This window comes from Dipodomys spectabilis, unplaced genomic scaffold, assembly GCF_019054845.1.
Source record: "Dipodomys spectabilis isolate Male_0828 unplaced genomic scaffold, ASM1905484v1 ptg000192l, whole genome shotgun sequence".
Lineage (NCBI taxonomy): Eukaryota > Metazoa > Chordata > Mammalia > Rodentia > Heteromyidae > Dipodomys > Dipodomys spectabilis.
This window is the reverse complement of record NW_024870869.1, coordinates 842,208-860,982: the sequence shown is the minus strand read 5'-3', so window position 1 is coordinate 860,982 and position 18,775 is coordinate 842,208. Positions and strand designations below refer to the sequence as shown.

Genomic DNA, 18,775 nt, shown 5'->3' with positions numbered 1-18,775 from the left:
GTGAAAGCCCATTGGACATAAGTCTTTCATATAGGAATCAAAATAATATCTAAGTGGCAACATTGAGACTCACCCATGTGGTCACGTGAACTGGTTAAAGACCTATTCTCACACTGACATACCTTCAAAAGTCTGGGATTCTTCTCTGTGGAAGATGTTTCCCAGTCACACTTGTAAGTCTCTTAGTTCTGTTTTTCACACTTCTCATCCTCATTCTTTGTATTCACCAAGTATCTTCTCCATTGCTACTCCAGAAGATGCTTTCAATGTCACTGTAAGGATTCATCTAGTAAGAGAAACATGTTTGAAGAACTTTAATACTTATATTAATAATATCATTACTAATAAAGAGTAATATTCAAGAACTACTTTAAGATAAATAAAACATGATTTGGAACACTTATGTAGGTTGAATGTTAAATCTGATAACACACATATATTCCTAGGCCATTACAAATCTGTAGGTACTGCAATCTTACAATACATATGTTTTTAGAAAGAAAAAGTGTTGATAATATAAGCAACTCAGTAGTTGTTGAATAAGACAAATACAGTGAAGACTTCTGTTGAGCTACTACACACTGTTTCTTGCTCTGAAAGCATCACCTATCTGTTCTGAGAGCCAGTCAGGCTTAAGTAGGACACATGCTTCCAGATGAGAGACCTGCCTGGCATTCACTGCCTAAGTCCATTCAGGCCCACAGCCCTATAGGCAATATAGAACAACCTTCAGAAGAGTCGTCCTGTCTTTAAATCTCAAGCTTCTAATCCTAACTCATCAGCAGACTGATGTCTGAGGATTGTACTTCAAAGTCACCCTGGGCAGCAAAGTCTGGAAGACTCTTATCTCCAATTAACCACAAAAAACCCACAGTGGGAGACATAAACTTAGAGCAAGGGAAGGGTTGTAATTGTCTCCCAAAAATGTATTCATTACCTGACAACTGTTTAATTTCACTGGCTTAACTGTTACCCCTCTGAACATCATATTCCTATTAATGTTTTTTTAAGAAAATGAAAGATGAGGCTGGGAAGGTGGCTCAGTGGTAGAGTGCTTGCCTTGCATGCATAAGGCCCTGGATTCAATTCCTCAGTACCACATAAGATGAAAGAAAGCTGGAAGACATGCTGTGGCTCAAGTGGTACAGCACTAGCCTTGATCTGAAGAGATGAGGGACAGTGCCCAAGCCCAGAATTCCGGCCCATAACTGACAAAAAATAAAGAAAAGGAAATAAAAAAGGAAGCTGGTTGCTGCCAGACTCAGTGGTCAAGCCTGTAATCCTAGCTATTCATGAGGCTGAGGATCAGTGATTGAAGCCAACTTGGGTAGGAAAGCCTGTATGACTTTTATCCCCAATTATGTACAAAAAAAAACTAGAAGTAGAGTTGTGGCTCCACTGGTAAAGCAGTAGCCTTGAGGGAAAAAAACATAAACTTCAGGGATAGTGTCCATTTTCTGAGTGCAAACCCCAGAATGGCACAGACTAAAAGAAGGAAAGACACTATGAACTTGGTTTATCTGTACCTGAGATGTCTTTGTTATAGATGATTATGGACTGAAACTCTGAACAGGGCATACTAGATCTGGCATTTTTTCTGCACAGGCTGTGTGCACAACCATCTTAACTCCTTCGCTATTCTATAGTTGCAGGTTGCATTGTCTTCTCACCGTGGAAGAGGTCCAGTATTTACTTTCCCTAGGGTACCTGCTTTCTTGTCCTCTGCTCTTTACTCATGGACAGCAGCATTTTAACTGAATTTGCGAGAAGTGGGTGAGATGGTGGTGATAATGCCCAGGACCAGGTGAGCATTTTGGTGATGACTGGGCATGGTGTGTCATTTTTATCAATATGCTGAGGGGCCGTGGACATGAAGAGGAGGCCTCAATGCCTCCTGGGGTCATTCAGACTACACGGATATAAGCCAGTTAATCTTCCTCTCACTTTCCCAGCATGGAGTTATGGGCCCTGCCGGTCAGGGAACTCATGTCCAAGTATGGACAGCTAGCCACACAACATCCAGTTGTGATCTCTACATTGTTACTGCATTGCGAGCAGTGCAGCACAAATCACATACAGCATGCCTAAATCATTGAAGGGATGGGAAAGTGGTTCTATATTATATGGACCAAGCCAGACAGAGAACACCATACAAGTTCCTTTCAGAGACCCCACTTCTGTTCAATGGCCAAGAGAACATACAGGAAAACCTCCAGAAGGAGGAGCTATGTTCCTAACCTGGACCCTTCACTGCATGATTTCCCAAAGCTTATGGACACAATGAAACTAAATCTCTCCAAGATCAGGCACGAAGTCTCTCAGAGACCATTGCCCACATTTGTGAGGAGCGCATAGGAGGTAAAATGGCCTGTCAGGGAGGGGAATAGCCGCAGAGTGTCTCCGTGAGGTCTCTGGCATCCAGTATTCAGATCATTTGGGAAAGGTTAAGAAACTTATTTGGTATGGATAATGAATCATTGCAGCAGGTGGCACAGAGGATGGGAAACCGAGTTGGAGTACATGGGTCCCATCAAGTCCCAAGATGTGCAGATCTACCATCAAGAGAGCTGGACATTGTGTTGGATATGTTACATGACAGCCTTTGCTAATGCCAGGTCTTAGACACGTGTTATACTACAGCGACTCTGCTGTCTACTACCACAAATGCATGGAAGAGAGATAGAAACTTGATACAGTTGCTGACATCACCAAGATCATCCTAAGGAAGAACTTGATAGACATTATCATCTGATTGTGTGTGGGATCTGGGGTGGGGGTTTGTGTATGTGTGGACACTAGGAATTCGACTTTGGGCCTGTACAGTGCCCCTGAGCCTCTTTTGCTCAAGGCTTGTACTATAGCTCTTAAGCCACAGCTCCACTTTCAGCTTTTTTGATATTTTATTGGAGTCTCACAAGTATTTACTTACAAGATAAACTTTAATTATGAGATGAAATGATTTTAAGGATGATATACTACTATGCAAATGCAATAAATAAAAATGGGAGGCAAAAAGACACTCTAAGGACTATGTAGGAGGTTTTATGAAAGCGATGAAATTATATCTAAAAAAAGTGTTATTAGTGACTAAAAGCAGCAGTGCTAAATTTTTTTGTCCTGGATAAAAGAATGCAGTCAGTTATTTCTGTTTAAATGTCTAATATTATTTTTCTTTTTTTACTGTTTGTAAACCATACTATTAATGTATATAGATGTAGGAGACTCAAGCTGAGCTGTTGAACCTGGAAAAGGTTTGAGAGGTTGGAACACCACCTCAATAGTACTCAGAAAGCTGAGAGCTGACCATGGAAAGGTTAAAAAACAGCTCTGTGAAGTAAGCCAGGCCTAAAGAAATATAGGTCCCATGGTTTCCCTTATTTGAAATAACTAGTATATGTCTGAGACAAACAGAAACTGTCAGACAAGTTGATGTTAGGTGAAATGAACCCCAAGATAAGGATTCAAATGTTTTTTTTTCTTTCTTGTGATTGTTTCCAACATATTTATAAAATGATGTCTTTGTTGCTTTGTATGTACCTCCCCCATGGTATTAGCCCTGGTTTCACTGTCTTTGATATTGGTATAATTTGTGGAAGGGAAGGGAAAAAACAAATTGTTTAAATAGGGATACAGGTGGACCCATTGCATCAATGAGATGTACAACATGGTATGTCGAAAAACGAACTTTACAACATTGGGGCGGGTGTAGAAGGGGCGGGGGGAGGGGTGGGAGATGGGAAGAGATGGGAAGGGAAAACAAAGGAGGAGGAAACAATGCTTGATAAGAAATGTACTCATTATCTTGCCCATGCAATTGTAACTCCTTTGTATGGTATTTTCACAATAAAAAAATCAATCAATCAATCAATATATAAATAGGGTTACAGGTGAACCCATTACAACAATGAAATGTATAAGATGTTATTTCGAAAAACGAACTTTACAACTTAGGTAGGGGGAGGGGAAAGGGGGGTTGAGAGGGGAAGGGATGGTAAGGGGAAACAAAGGAGGAGGCAACAATGCTCGATAAGAAATGTACTCACTATCTTGCCAATGTAATTGTAACTCCTCTGTATGGTATTTTCACAATTTAAAAAAAAAAACAGCTCTGGAGAGGGTTAAGCTATTGGCTCCTTCCATAGTGCTTCAAAGGCCTTGAACCCTGGGAGGTAAAAGAATTGACAACTTAACCTAGGAAGCTAGATAGAATAGACCAAATATCTGGATGTTCTCTGGATTGCATTCTCCTTTCTCAAAACAAAAAGGGAACCAGTGTTTCTCACTCATTGTGGTGGCTCTGATTGCAATATAGAAGCTTCATTTTTGCTTATATCCATGGTAACCTTCCCAGTGTGAATTCAAACAAATATGATTGCTTGTGTGACCTGGGGCCCAGGTGCCAGTGAGCCTTGGGACTCCGGGTCCTGATTGATTTTTTTTCTTTTTCTCTATACCTGTTTGTGTATTTTCTAATTTTCTTCAGCTTGGTATCCCATTGCACTGCCTTGGGTTGCAATTAGCAACAAATACGAATATTCTTGAGTTGTAAAACATAAAAGACTTACAAACTTTCTTATCCCAGATGGCTTCAAACCACAATCCTCAGATCTAAGCCTTCTGAGTAGGATTACAAGCATGAGCCACTGACAACCAGCATGCATCTGAAGACTTGATGTCAGTGAGATCTTTCTTGGGGAACGTCTGCACATCTCAGTCCTCCTCAGCTCTGTTCCTTCCTGTTGCCCAAACAGAGTCAAACACTTTCTTTTTTTTTTTTTTGTCGGTCGTGGGGCTTGAACTCTGGGCAAGGGCGCTGTCCCTCAGCTCTTCAGCTCAAGGCGAGCGCTCTACCACTTGAGCTACAGCGCCACTTCCGGTTTTCTGGTGGTTTATTGGAGATTGGAGTCTCACGGTTTCTCCTGCCCGGGCTGGCTTTGAACCGCAATTCTCAGATCTCAGCCTCCTGAGTAGCTAGGATTACAGGCGTGAGCCACCAGCGCCCGGCTAGAGTCAAACACTTTCACTCCTTTGTGTTCAAAATCCTTGAGGTTAGTGAACTGACTTGCCTGCCATGTACCTCCTTTCTGTAAATACAATAGTGGGTTTTACTCCTTACCATCGATTAATTAACTAAATTCACTTGGATCCACACAGAAGTGACATGTCCTTTTCTGGATTGCACACTGTACAACTATGTTTTACTTTATCTAATAAAGTTAACATAACTTACCTTGTTTGAGGGTTCTTAGTTTCCCATATTTCTTCCTTCTCATCTCTCTTTCCTTTGCACAGAGGAAAAAACCATTTGGAATTGTGAAGAGTGAGTTTTTAGTCATTCTCTGAAAAGCTTTGCCAATGGATCCTGATTTCCAAGTCATGAGCAACTGGCCTGTAAAGCCTTGTTCTTTAATCTCTCCTCAGCTGACACAAATGACCATATATATCTAAAAAAGGCTTTGGGAAATGAGTTCAGGTTATCAGTCAGGAATCCTTATTACCTGGTCACTGCGCATAAGTTGTTTTTGGTTTTTTGTTTTGTTTTTTTTTAATAGATCAAGCAGTGTGTACAATTTATTAGTACCAGAATTAGACGTCCAAGTATTTTTTTAATTCAAGGCTAGCAGGTTCTCTTTATTTTTTTGGTGGTAAATAGGACAGAAGTGTCCCACAGCAAGCCAAGGGCACTACACAGTATCCTCAAATCTGAGGACTGTGGTTCGCAGCCAGCTTGGGCAGGAAGTCAATGAGCCTCTAATCTCCAACTAATCAGCAAAAAGAATTGGAACTGTTTTTGAAGTGGTAGAGCAGCAAAATTGAACATAAAAAAGCTAAGAAAAAGCTAAGAAAAAAAGTAAAAAATAAAGCTAAGTGAAAAACAGATCTAGCACTAAGACAACCACAATAATTTTTTTAAAAAGTGGAAGAGAGCACAAAGAGTCTTAAAAATGATAAAATTAACAAGAAACTGGTGGCTCACACTTGTAATTCTAGCTACTCAAAACACTGAAATTGAGCATTCCTATTCCAAGCCAGCCAGGAGAGGAAATCCCATTGCGTGTGTGTGCGTGTGTGTGTGTGTGTGTGTGTGTGTGTGTGTGAATGTGCGTGCGCGCGTATGAGTGTGTGTGTGTTCCTTTCTGTGATATGAAGTACAAGTTTTTGTTTGACCATTTCCAATCTTTTGGAGGTTAATTTGAGATAAGAGTCTCATGAATGTTCCTTGTCCCCTGACATTGAATCATAATCAGTATAATTCAGGACCCTGTGGGAGTGTCTATACTTACCTCCTACAAACCACCAAAGCCAAAAAATGAACCAAATTGCAACTGTTACTAAAGTTTTAGAGCATGCTATCCTTCAGCAAGATTGGTGAGGCCCTAAAAACAAGACAGGGAACAAACAAATGAATAAATGTATGTGAAGAAAAAAGGGCCAATTAGTTTTTTTTAAATATAGACTCATACCTTTAATACAAGCTGAAATGTAAAGATCAGAGTTCAAATCCAGCCTGGGCAGGAAAGTCCAACTAACTTCTTTTTGAGTGTGCTAGACATGGGCTTGAAGTTAAGGGTTTTTACTCAAGTTTAAAAATACTACTTCCTGTCTCATGTGGTTCATTGGAGATGAGACTGATGGACTTTCCAGCTCAGGCTGGCTTCAAACTGTAATCCTTAGATTTTAGGATATTGTGTAGTGCTTTGGTTCCCATGGGACTCTTATCTGCTATTAACCACTAAAAGAAAAATAGAGGCTGAAGTTGAGCTGAGGCTCAACCAGTAGAGCCTGCTAGCTTTGAAATGAAAAACAAAATACCCAAAACAAAACAACCCTCAGCGAGAGTCACTAGGCCTTGAATCCAAGCCTCCCCACTGCCAAAAAAAAAAACCCTTCAGGAGTTGAGTTTTTGTTCCTGCTAGCTTTGAGCAAAAAACAAAAGGCCAAAAATCTCATCGACAGTGAAGTAGTGTGGCCTAAATGTAGAGCCTGGTAGTATTGATGTAAAAAAAAAAAAAAAAAAAAAAAAAACAAGCCAGGTGCCTCTGGCTCATGTCTATAATACTTGCTACTCAGGAAGCTTAGATCTGTGAGTCACATTTGGAAGCCAGCCTAGTCTAAAAAGTCCCCTGGTGACTGTTTTTTCCAAGTAAGTAGAAGTGGCACTGTGTCTGAAAGTAGCAGTATGCCTGCTGTGTCCCTGACGGACAGTGCCTAGGCACTGAGTTCAAGCCCCACAACTGACAAAATCAGTAAAATGATTAATTTAATAAATGCTAAGCATAAATGGGTAGGACCTAATAATAAAGGACATGAACTTTGAAAAAGTGGGAAGGGACAACCAAATAAATGAAAAGGTGCAAAAAGGAACATATTAAGGCTTTCTAAATCAAAACTGTAATTCTACCTGCTCAGATTACTGAAATCTGAGGATTGTGGTTCAAAGCCAGCGCAGGTAGGAAAGTACAGGAGACATATTTTACTGTGTTCAGTATGGGGTCTTGAACTTGCTATGTTTTGCTAATGGCTAGAGGTCTACTTCTTCCTACCTCTTGATGGTTATTAGAGATAATTGTCTCATTGACTTTCTTGCCCAAGACTGGCATTGAGCCATGATTCTCAGATTTCAGTCCTCTCTGTAATGCTCTTGACTTGCTCTTGATATTCTAATCTCCTATTAACCACAAAAAAATGCAAAAGTTGAGCTGTGGCTCAAGTAGTGAAACCAGCTTCTATTAATGTAAAAATAAATAAACCTCAAGGAAAGTCATCGTGACTTAATTTCAAGACATAACAACCACCACTCAATTTAAAAAAAATAAAACTCAGTCACTGTGACCTGAGTTTAAGCCCTAGAAAGAGAGCTACAAAAAAGAAAAACAGCCTGTAGTTCACCTGTGGTCAAAGTTGTAGAGCATGGTAGTTTCAAGAGAAAGAAAAAAAAAAAACAGCATAAGAACTAGCACCTAAGAACAAATACCAAAAAGAAAGAGAGAAATAATAAATAACTGAAAAGGTGAAAGAAGAGGTAATTACAGATTTGTAAATGTTGACTCACACTTATTATTATGAATTCTAAGGACACTGAAATCTGTAGATCATGGTTCAAAGCCATCCTGGTCAGAAAAGTCCATGAAACTTTCTTCAGTGTGCTCAATAGAGGGACTTAAACTTGAAGCGTTTTGCTCATGGCTACAGCTCTACTATCTTCCACCTATTAGGTTGACTGGAGATAAAAGTCTCATTGACTTTCCTTCCCAGGCTGACTTTGAACTCTGTTCCTCAGATTTCAAGCCTCTCTGTACTGCCCTGGACTACCCATGGGATTCTTGCCTCATATTAACCACTTAAAAAAAGGCAGAAGTTTAGCTGTGGCTCAAGTAGTAGAGCCATCTACCCTTCAGTTAAATAAGTAAATCAATAAAACCTCAGAAAGAGAGGAGAAGAATGAGTGTGAAAGACAGAACATCTTACAGTAAGCAAAAGGAAAGAAATGTAAATATCACCTGGAAGAAATTATTGTATTATCAAAGCTTATAGAATTGAATTGTCAAAGCTTATAGAATTCACAAACTTTATCGACCATGATAATGACAATTTGCATTGTGAAGGTTAAAATATGTTTGTGACTTCAACTAAATATCACTATTCTACAATATTCTGAAATAAGAGAAATTTAGGTAATCACCTAATCTCAATAATAGTAAACATCTCAGAAAGAGTCACCAGGCCTTAATTTCAAGCCCTAACACCAACCTGCCTAACTCTGGCCAAACACACACACACACACACACACACACACACACACACACACACACAGAACAGGAGCTGAGTTCTCACGCTCGGAGCAGAAGTCAAATGAAACAAAAAGTAGACTGTAGTAGACCTATGGCTTAAGTAATAAAGCAAGCTACTTTTAAGAGAAAAGAAAAGAAAACCTGAGTATGAAGGCAAGGCCCTAAACCCCTGACTCTTCCCAGAATGGAAAGTGGATCAGTCACGGAATCCAACAGTTTGTCCTTGCTCTTGGGATCACAGCTGAAAGTGCCCCTTCAGTTCTAGGGCCTCCAATCAAAAATTGAATGTAGGCTTCTGGAAAAAGTACCTTGTGTAGAGGAAGCCCCTTCTCTTGCTTCCTGGATCCCAGGGTTCAGCTTCTTTTGTGAGTCAGGGTGGGGAGGTGGGTGGCAGTGTGACAAGAGGTTCCAAATAGAGTGGCAACTGTGCTAATTGATTTGAGGCTGACAGCTGGATGCCAAAGCTAAGTGGTAACTGGTAGCTTTCTCTGATTACTCAGCAGTAGTGAGACTGAGTTGGAGCACCTGCTGGCTCTGCCTACCAAGTCCACCCCACCGCCTCTGCCCCTGTAACAACCAGAGTTTTAAATGGGGATCTGAGTTGGCTGTGTTAGATTCCTGCTCCCCAGCCCTACCTGTTTGCCTCTGTGTGCACCAATGCTGAAGACATACATCCAACTGCTCTGCAGCCCTACACCATGAGGGAGATCGTGTACATACAGGCAGGCCACTGTGGCAGCCAGATTGGCGCAAAGGGGAGCATGGCACTGGCCTAGGATCCTAGTCTCAAATTTAGGGGGATGAGGAGGAAGAGGATGGTGTTGTAGGGTGGAGGTGGTGGTGGTCATGTCTAGGCTGAGGTAGGTGGGGCTTCATAGTAGTCCCTAACTTCCTGGAAATCAAGTCCACCAGATAGCTTCCCCAATTTCCCTAATTTGTGTGGCCCAGATGGGTGTGTTTTTTTAAGCAAGGCTGGGGTGGTTTCAAATCCCTTGCATGTCTTAGTCTTACCTTAGACTCAAGTCATTGTACTTACTTTCCTGGGAATAGACTAATGCATTTTTGGTCAGGTTTGAATGAAAGGAGTGCAGTGTCTTTGAGCTGACAGATACAGAGGATTCCCTTTTTGTCAACTGATGAGTAACTGATAATTGAGAACAGTTCTTCCACCTTAATGCAAATTTCTCTGAGTTTTCATGCTCCCTTAAGTTGGGTGTTTTCTAAATCAGTGGTTGTCGGTGTATGCTCTGAGGACCCTTGTGGTTCTGGAGACCCTTCTAGCTGAGTCTTCAAGTTACTGCCTTGGCAATTTCATGTCCATGTAAGGCCAGGTTCTCATCATAGAATCCAAACAGAATATGGTATCCCATAAGATGGAATACTCATAGGAGAACCTAGATGGTGTCTATTCAGCCAGATAGCAAAGAGATTAACAAAACTAAAATACCATCAATTTTTGTGCTTTTTTAAATTTAGAAAATCTAATTTTTTTTACAAAAATATTTGTGTCAACAGGACTTGGGTTTCTTATAGTTATTTTAAAATCCATTGTTTGGACAGCTAACATTCTATGCCACAATACACTTCTATTTCCATCTCAGTTTTGGGAAATCTAAGCGATGAGCACAACATTGATGGCCCTGGCAACTACTATGGAGAAAGTAGCGTACAGCTGCAGAGAGTCGAGGTGTATTACAATGAGGCAGCTGGTGAGTGTCTCCCTCTGGCTTCCAATACCGTGGCAGAATAGGTCCCCGGGGAATACTAATGACAAGGTAGGAGTTCCTGCCTTTCTTAGGGTGGTATTGTAGTTCGAATTTGGGGCCTCGATCTTGTAAGCCAAGTGCTGGATCCACCTGAGCCACTCCACCATATATCTTGTTTTAATTTTTGAGTATACTCTTGTGAATTTCCTCAGGAAAGCCTTTTACTGAATTCCCCCTACCTATACTTGCTGACTAGCCACACCTGGATTTTTTTTTTTTTTTTTTTGGTCATGGGGCTTCAACTTTGGGCATAGGCATTTTCCCTCATCTTTTCAACTCAAGACAAGCAGCTCTACCACTTAAGCCACAGCGCCACTTCTGGTTTTCTGGTGGTTTATTGGAGATAGTGTCTCACCGTCTTTTCCTGCCCTGGCTGGCTTTGAACTGTGATCCTCCGACCTCAGCCTCCTGAGTAGTGAGAATTACAGGCATGAGCCTGTTTTACATCATTAAAAATGAGACTGCCTAAATATGTATTCTAAAACAATTGATAAAATATAATTTAAATACCATTCAATTCCATTTTGTTGTGTGCTAGTCGTCCTTCTAAGCTCAAGGCCTGGGCAGTGACCATGAGCTTCTTTTGCTAAAGGCTAATGTTCTACCACTTAAGCCACATCTCCAGTACCAACTTGCGAAAGACCAGCTCGGCCGGAGCACTGGGACCGGTGGGACAAAGATCTCGGTATAGGTGGGCAAGGAGTCTACGAAGTGACAAACAGACACAGACTCAAAAGAGTTGAATCTGAGTGTATCTTTATTGAGGAGAATTAACATTTTTATATAGTGTGAGATTGTGACATAGATTTTTTTGTTTATTTAAGCACGTAATCAATTTTTAAGAAAAGCAAAGCATTGATGGATTACATGAAAATTGATGACTATCCCACCAACTGTTTAAGCTAAGTGATGTGAAACAAGTCAAGCATATAGGTAAATAGAATGCGTCATCTATTCAGCCTTTTTATGTTTACTAATTAACAAACCTAAGACAGGGTTGTACTTATATTGTACTCTTTTTATTTTTTTCATATATTTTTAAGTCCCTTTGAAACTATCCTAAAAACCACTTCCAGGTTGAGTCAAACATTCTCCGTTTTCTATAATTTTAATCCCAATATTTGTTCACATAAATTTCTAATTATTAATTTAAACTATCTTATTGTCGTTTTAATAATAAACACAATAATGGTCTAGATCTACCTAATCTTTGCACAAAATCTAATGAGTTCCAAAATACCTTTTTGTCTTTTACATTAATCTATCTACTTACATCTTTATCAGCTCCTGTATAAGGCAATGGTTCATCAGTCGGTTCAGGAAATGTGATGTCACTAACTTTATATTTTGTGAGAAACCACCATCTATCCCCTATAATGTAAGCTGGACTAAACTTAATCATAACTGTTGGGGGAATCTTTCTTTTCCTTTTATTATCAGGGGTTCCTATTTTTAGAACTCTCTGAGCTTCTGGGATAACTCATTCTAGCTTAGTTTAATTCATTAATTCTGCTTGTTTTAACATATCTGGAAATTTTGTTTTTATATTTACTATGCGTGAGCCCCAAAACCACTTGTGAAGTTGTAGGAGTTTTGGAGGTAGCATCACACCAGACGATAGATTGATTGGGGCATCGCCCACATTTAATCTTTGGTCCTAGTCTTTACTATTTAGAGAAGCTATCTCTATTGGACTGGAAAGAAACAACATGCTTTGTTCGTGGATCAATAGAAAAATAGCCAAAACGAGAATAAAGGCAATGAATGTACAGCCAAGAAGAATATAGGTAAGAATAAAGTAAGAATAAAGGTAGAGGATATAAAGGTGCAGCCGAGTGTATGGGAAGCCTTGAACCAACACACTCTTCCTGCAGGCATGCTTCCTTGAAGGTCTTTGTCTAAGGTGATATCTCATGCAGATTCCGCAGGAGGTGGCATGGCACCAAATATTTCAGGTAGTTTCTTGGAGAGGAGAGTCTCCCAGAATTTCCTGCCCCAGCTGGCTTCAATCTGCGATCCTTAGATCTCAGACTTTTGAGTAGCTAGAATTACACCCTTCAGGAACCAGAGCCCAGTTGCATTGCCCTCTTTAAAATACAGATTAAATTTCTAAAAATCATTTTGAAATTGAAAATTTTAAAATTTTAAAGAGGGATGTTCAGTCACTAATATATATGTGAATAGTCCAAATCACAAAGCATAAAGTGTCTCACCCTGAAATCTATAACAGTTCTGGTCTTGAGTATTTTGAATATGAATACTTAGCCAACAACCAATTCTTTTTAAAGTTTTTAAAGTAAAAAACATTGCTGTGATGTAGAAAAACCCAATAATAATGTGTAAACATTGCTTTTAAATGATTCATATTGTCTTTCCTAATACAAACAACCTAACTGAAGTCTACAGAGTAGATTTTCAGTTTTTGTAACAGTCAATGTGAAATTCATTTAATTTTATATAGAGTTTCCATTCTACATTATTGTATACAAACAGAATCGTAGATAATTGGTTCTCCTGTGTAATAAACCAATGAAAAAGTGCAAACAAAAGGACAAAGCTATTTAATGTATTGGAGTTTTATGGATCTACATTTTGGGATGTCCTCACCTTGGTATTTTGTGTTAATATAGTTTAAGTAAGATATATGACTTTAATCTTGTGGTTCCTTGGTTAAGAGTCATTGTGTGGGATTGTGTCACTCGTATGAACAGTATTTTATGTTGTGTCTTTATTAGATCCTGTGTATCAGGCAGGATAGGATGGCCAGTTTTCTTCATGTGATTTTTAGGAAAGGGGACAGTCTCAAACTGATGTTTGTATCATTTTAACTGATGTCCCTTTTGACAAATCAGGTTAAATGGCAAATTGCAAGTAATTGTCCAAGGTTGCTCTGAGTATTTGAATACAGGGAAATGTGCTATTTGATAACAATTATTGAAACATTATAACACAAGAAATATGTATTTTATGTATTTTTCCCAGGAAAGCATTATACTTGAATTCCCCCTACATCTACTTGCTGAAGAGCTACACCTGGCTCTTTTGTTTGTTTGTTTGTTTGTTTGTTTTGTTGGCAGTGGGGCTTAAACTCTGGGCCTATACACTGTGCCCCAACTCTTCAGCTCAAGGCAAGCAGCTCTACCACTTAAGCCACAGTTCCATTTCTGGTTTTCTGTTAGTTTATTGAAGATAAGAGTCTCTCAGACTTACCCTGCCCAGACTGGCTTTGAACAGCGATCCTCTGATCTCTAACTTCAGAGTAGCTAGGATTATAGGCATGAAGCACTGGTGCTCAGCACTTAGCTACTTACTTGAGAAAGGTAATTGGGGAAGGGAAGGGATAGTGGGAGAACAACAAAGGAGTGTGTAACAATGCTCGACAATAAATGTTCTCATTTCCTTACTCTGGTAACTGTAACTCCTCTATACAGCACCTTTCCAATAAAAACAAAATTAACAAAAAAAGAGAAAGGTTCTTGCTGATAGGCAATGGTGACTCACACCAGCCTAGCTACTCAGGAGGCTGAGAAATAAGAATCATGGTTCAAATCCAGCCTGGGCAGGAAAGTCCCTGAGACCTTTATCTCTAATAAACAACTCAGAAAACTGAAAGTGGGACTGTGCCTCAAGTGATAGAGTGCTAGCCTTGAGCTGAAGAGCTGAGGGACAGTGCCCAGGCCCAGAGTTCAAGCCCCATGATGAACCAAAAAAAATATTGTCATCTTTCTTTTGCCCCTTTAGACTCAAAGCCTGATGCTCATCTTTGCCTCCTGAGTAGCTGAGATTTCAGCCACCATGCCCAAAGCAAAGGAATGAATATTCATGAAAATAGACAACTGCCAATGTCCTTAAAGTTGCTGAAGCCTCTTGCATGGGGGTTCATGCTCAAGATATCTTTTCTGTTTCCATGTCTGAAATGCTGTAATTTCTGTAATGAATGCTGAGAGCCACTTAGAATCATAAGCTCTGCCCCTAAGTTCCTTGTCAAGTATAGGCCTAAGTCAACTCTTGTTCCCACAGCCAACAAATATGTTCCTCGGGTCATCATGGGGAACCTAGAGCCTGGCACCTTAGACTCAGTAAGATCGGAACCATAGAGTTTCAGACCAGAAACTTCATATTTAGTATGTCATCATGGTCCATGGAAGATGGCTAACAGGCACCCCTCTTCCCTAACATCCAGGCACTCCAGTTCCCAGTGGTGAGCTGAGCCTTTATCCATCTAGATATCATCCTCACCTAAACCACTTATTTCAGTCATATCATGTCCCTGGCCACTCAATCAGCACAGATAAATGCCAGTCTGCAAGCAGCCTCTGAAGGGAATGAACAGCGAGCGAGCAAGGAAAGCTTCCAACAAGGTTTCAGCGCTGATGGCGATTTCAAATGCCTGGCAATAATAGGGAACGACTTCAGGACTTAAATGGTAGAGCGCTAGCCTTGAGCTGAAGAACTGAGGGTCAGCGCCCAGGTCGAGAGTTCAGGCCCACGACTGGACCCCAAAAAAGAAAACATTTCCTTTATTCCACCAAAGTGTATCTAAAATAATAGCAAAAGTTGCTCAGAAGAGCCTATAGCCTTCACAATGCAAATAGCACAGTCATCATTCCTGGAGTATGTGTCTCATCATGTCTTTGTGTCTGATAGGCCAGAACAGGGCCAACAGCCACTACACAGAGGGAGCCGAGCTGCTGGAATCAGTGCTGGAAATTTTGAGGTGGAATAGTGTGGCTGTCTCCAGGGTTTGTAGCTGGCCAACTCCCTGGGAGGTGGCACCAGGTCAGGCATGCGCACCCTGATTCTCAACAAGATCTGAGAGGAGTTCCCAGATAGAATCATGAACACCTTCAGTGTCATCCCTTGCCCAAGATGTTGGACACTGGCACCTTAGACTCAGTGAGATCGGAACCATTTGGCCAGAGTTTCAGACCAGACAACTTCATATTTGGTATGTCATCATAGTCCATAGGAGAGGGCTAACAGGCACCCCTCCTCCCTAACATCCAAACACTCTAGTTCCCAGTGCTGGCCTGAGCCTTTATCCACCTAACCCTATCATCCTCACCTAACCCTACAATATCATCTTGTCTGTCCACCAGTTGGTGGAAAATGCAGATGAAACTTTCTGCATCGACAACTAGACCCTGTATGACATCTGCTTTCACACCTGTGTGTGACATCCCCCTGCATGGCCTCACGATGTTGGCCACATTCATTGGCAACAACACGGTCATCCAGGAACCCTTTAAGCACACCCCAGAGCAGTTCAGTGCGACGTTGCGGCACAAGGCATTCTTGCACTGGTACACGGGCGAGGGCATGGACGAGACGGAGTTCACTGAGGCTAAGAGCAACATCAACGACCTGGTGTCCAAGTATCAGCAGTGCCAAGATGCCACTGCTGATGAACAGGGGGAATTTGAAGAAGTCTTGTGGAGGAAAAGGTCTAAGACTTCCCATTGCCAGCAGTGCAACAGGAATGCCAGAGCCTGCCTACTGCTTCTCAAATGAATGGTGCTTTCCTGAGCTACTGTTGTCCTGCAGTGGGACCTTGCTATGTATCATCATCCTCAGCCTTCCCTGTCAGGAATTCACTGACGGTGAATTTAAAAATGCAGATTTCTTTTAAATACTATTGTTTAAAAACCCTATTTATATAAATAAAGAAGTATACATTTTCTTTTAATTTAATTTAATTTTATTTGTGAACAAACTGTACAGAGGGGTTACAATTACATGGGCAGGATAATGCGTACATTTCTTACCAAGCATTGCAGCCTCCTCCTTTGGTATACCCTTCATATCCATTCCCAGCCTCCCCCCTCCCCCCCAATCCCAATCCTTCTCCTTCCCCTCTTTCTCCCTCCCCCCCCCCCCACACCAACGTTGTAAAGCTCGTTTTGGACATGACAACTTGTACTTCTCATTGTTGCAACTGGTCCACCTGTATCCTTAAACAACTGGTTTTTCCCCATCTCCACAAGTTATACTGACATCAAATATAGTGAAAGCAGGGGTTATACTGTGGGGGAGGGACATACAAAGCAACAAAGAGATAATCTTGTAAGTGCGTCAGAAACACATGCATGAAAGAAAAAAAACATTAAAATACATATCTAAGGGTTCATTTTCCTGACATCACATTATCTGACCTTTTCCGCTTGACTCATACATATACTAGATATTGCAAATAAGGGAAACCATGGGACCTATGTTTCTTTGGGCCTGGCTTACTTCACTTAATATAATTTTTTCCAAGTTTTTCCATTTCCTAACAAATGGGGCAATGTCATTCTTTCTGATGGAGGCATAGAATTCCATTGTGTATATATACCACATTTTCTTGATCCATTCATCTACTGAGGGGCATCTGGGTTGGTTCCATATCTTAGCTATGGTAAATAATGCTGCAATAAACATTGTTGTGCTGGTAGCTTTAGTGTGGTCTTGATTGTAAACATTTGGATAAATGCCCAAAAGTGGGATTGCTAGGTCATAGGGGAGTTCTATGTGAAGTCTTTTGAAGAACCTCCATACTGCTTTCCAAAGTGGTTGAACAAGTTTACATTCCCACCAACAATGAAGTAAGGTTCCTTTCTGTCCACATCCCCTCCAGCATCTGTTGTTGTTAGAGTTCTTGAATTTTGCCGTTCTAACTGGGGTGAGGTGATATCTCAATGTTATTTTGATTTGCATTTCTTTTATGGCTAAGGATGTTGAACATTTCTTCATGTGTCTATTGGCCATCCTTCTTTCTTATTCAGAGAAGTCTCTCTTTAAGTCTTTCGCCCACTTATTTATTGGGCAGTTGTTTCTTTGAGGATTTGTTGTTGGGGGGTTTAATTTTTTGAGTTCCAAGTATATTTTAGATATGAGACCCTTGTCCGTTGTATGGCTTGTAAAGATCTTCTCCCAATCCGTGGGCTTTCTATTGATCTTGCTAGCTATGTCATTTGCCCTGCAGAAGCTCTGCAACTTTATGCAATCCCATTTCTTTGATTTGTTGTGTTTCCGGGTCTCTATTCAAAAAATTTCGGCCTGAGCCAAGGAGACCTACGGTTTCTCCTATTCCATCTTGTAATGTTTTCAGAGTGTCTGCTTTGACTTCAAGGTCTTTGATCCATTTGGAGTTGATTCTGGTGCAGGGTGATATATAAGGATCTAGCTTTAGTTTTCTAAATGTAGTTAACCAATTTTGCCAGCACCATTTACTGAAGAGGCTGTCTTTCTTCCATTATATTGTTTTAGCTCCCTTATCGAAGATTAGATGGCTATAGGTCTGTAGGTTCATTTCTGGGTTTTCAATTCTATTCCATTGGTCCTGAGGTCTGTTCTTATGCCAATACCAAGCTGTTTTGATTACTATGGCTTTATAGTAGAGATTGAAATTTGGTATTGATATTCCTCCAGCAGTGTTCTTTCCGATGAGGAGCGTTTTTGCTATTCGGGGTCTTTTATTGTTCCATATGAATTTTTGGATGGCCTCTTCTATTTCTTTGAAGAATGAGGTTGGAATTTTGATAGGTATTGTGTTGAATTTGTAGATTGCTTTGGGAAGTATTGCCATTTTCACGATGTTAATCTTTCCAATCCAGGAGCATGGGAGGCTTTGCCATTTTTTTAGTTCTGTGATGATTTCCTTTTTCAAGATTTTAAAGTTTTCATCATAGAGGTCCTTCACTTCATTGGTTAATTCCAAGTATTTTATTTTTTGTGGGGCTATTACAAATGGAGTTGCTTTCCTAATTTCAGCCACACTTTTCTCATTGTTGGCACACAGAAAAGCCATTGATTTGGGGGGGTTAATTTTATAACCTGCTACTTTGCCAAAGTTTTGAATCAGCTTGAGTAATTTGGGAGTGGAGTCTATGGGGTTCTTTAAATACAAGATCATGTCATCTGCAAAGAGGGAGAGTTTTATTTCTTCTTTCCCTATTTGGATCCCCTTTATGTCTGCATCTTGTCTTATTGCTGTAGCTAGGCATTCTAATACTAGATTGAAGAGAAGTGGAGAGAGTGGGCATCCTTGTCTTGTTCCTGAGTTAAGAGGAAATGGCTTTAGTTTTTCAACATTGAGTATAATGCTGGCTGTAGGTTTGTCATATACAGACTTTATTGTATTGAGGAATGTTCCATGGATTCCTAATTTTTCCAAAACCTTCATCAGAAAGGGGTGTTGGATCTTGTCGAATCCTTTTTCTGCATCTATTGAGATAA

General features: G+C 40.4%; 1 pseudogene; it reads left to right on the top strand.

The window, feature by feature from the left end:
• Positions 1 to 9,490: 9,490 nt before the first annotated feature.
• Positions 9,491 to 16,069, top strand: LOC122121642 (annotated as a pseudogene).
• Positions 16,070 to 18,775: the final 2,706 nt, after the last annotated feature.